General features: G+C 38.7%; 1 protein-coding gene across 1 annotated transcript in view; it reads right to left on the bottom strand.

Moving 5' to 3' along the window:
* The window catches only part of LOC101854477 (carbonyl reductase [NADPH] 1), a gene marked incomplete at its 3' end in the record, with an annotated part of 14653 nt that extends 13935 nt beyond the window's left edge, over window positions 1–718 (bottom strand). The window contains 1 exon segment of the mRNA XM_013079229.2: window positions 672–718.
* Window positions 719–1887: the final 1169 nt, after the last annotated feature.

The following is a 1887-nucleotide window of genomic DNA, read 5'->3' as shown; positions in this document are numbered from 1 at the left end:
TCTCTCTCTCTCTCTCTCTCTCTCTCTCTCTCTCTCTCTCTCTCTCTCTCTTTCTCTCTCTCTCTATTTCATCTGTAGCACTGTGTGTTCAGTAACATCACTGCAGTTGGTACGAATGAATTTCTATATCTGTCTGTTCTTGCTTTTTTGGATATTGTGCTTATGTGTCACGACGTGGTGGAATCTGGCGCTCGTCAATTGTGCTTATGGGGTTATGGCATCATCTCAAAGCCTCTTCATTTGACTTCCTTTTGGTGAGAAAAATATCCATCCATGTTGAATATAAGTCGAAATGTTTGCGATTGAAGGAGGTCAGAGTCACCTTGTTTCAGAGGTAAAATTGGCAGCCAAAGTTTGGTAATTTGTACAGCCCGTCTGAGAGTCCGTGGAAACTTAAAATTTACATTTTTGGGGCCTTCAATCGATGTCTTTCAGTAAAACCCACACAAAAATGTGTTTTTAAATGGACTTAAAAGGTGTTGAGCCCAAAAAAAAAAAGAAAAAGAAAAATAAGAAAAACATTGCCAATTGGCCAAAAGAAATTCCGATTTCTCCGATTTCAGTATTTTGACGAGCGCCTGATTTCACCACGATGCCTCACATATTATTATTCTCTGGGACAAATACACTTGTAGTACTCATTAGGCCTACTTCAGTACTCACGTGACGACGAGAGACGAGAGACGATAGGCTCTGTGGTCGAGACGGGTTGTTGTTGGTTTTTTAAATCTTGGCCGCGTGCCTGTATCATAAACAATGACAAAGTTTTGGCTTGCTGGTTTTGTTATTTGTTTATTTATCTAGTTATTTTTTTAGTCTATTCTTTTTGAGACAGTAAACACTTTATCACAACAAAAAAACTAGAGCATACTCAGGTTATCTTTGAAAGTATTGTGTATGCTGCAGGCCCCCTACATAAGTAGGCCCTACTATGCGCTCATAATAATAAATGCTGTGCTTAGGCCCCAGAATAAGACAGTCGGAAACTTTGTCTAAAATGCACTATTGAGGGTTGTGTTTCCCCATAATAATAGAGAATACCAGTGCCAACGAAATAATTATCATTCTTTGTCAATATAAAAATTAAGGGAGGGGGCTCCATCACAAAAGCCCCGATTCGACTAAAAATTATGGATTTTAAGTTATAGGCATATCTAGCTTCTTCATCCTCTCCTACAACTATTTCGTAGCTTTAGAACCCCCTAAAGCCTTATTGCTTCCCATGTTTATCGCCATCATTTCCTCTTAAACTCAATCTTTTATTTTTCTTAACCGATGGTAAACCGTAGTTCAACCGCAAAGCAAAATCTCGATTCTGCTGTCTCACACTCACATCGATAACCAGGCTCTTCTCGATCAGATGATCATGTGTCCTGACGAAACACATGACGAGTTGTTTTGTTTATTTTGTTGTTGTTGTTGTTGTTGTTGTTGTTGTTGTTGTTGTTGTTGTTTTCGTAAAAGGTTTACGGCAGTTGCAACAAAATAAGGTCATATAAGTGACGTAGATTAGAGGTGTTACAAGGGAGTAACAAGCACAGCAAAGAAATAGGAGAGATAAGGACGATAGATGTTTGACAGGAAAGAATTAGCAAACGACACCAGAGCATCCTCCATCTACCAACCTGACGAGTTGTAGAATGATATACGGTAACATAGATACAGGTACACGTTTTACACTTCCAGCCAGACAAAGCCAACACAAACAAGCGTTCAGCAAACAGAGGAAGTGGACGACAAGAGAACAGTTGCTTTTACAGACTGTCGGATTTCTATCTTTCATAAGACATAATTATTACGCACGGGACGCCAAGATAGATAGATAGATAGATAGATAGATAGATAGATAGATAGATAGATAGATAGATAGATAGATAGATAGATAGA

Source organism: Aplysia californica, unplaced genomic scaffold (genome assembly GCF_000002075.1).
Source record: "Aplysia californica isolate F4 #8 unplaced genomic scaffold, AplCal3.0 scaffold00045, whole genome shotgun sequence".
NCBI classification, from domain to species: Eukaryota; Metazoa; Mollusca; class Gastropoda; order Aplysiida; family Aplysiidae; genus Aplysia; species Aplysia californica.
This window is presented reverse-complemented; position numbering and strand designations above follow the sequence as displayed.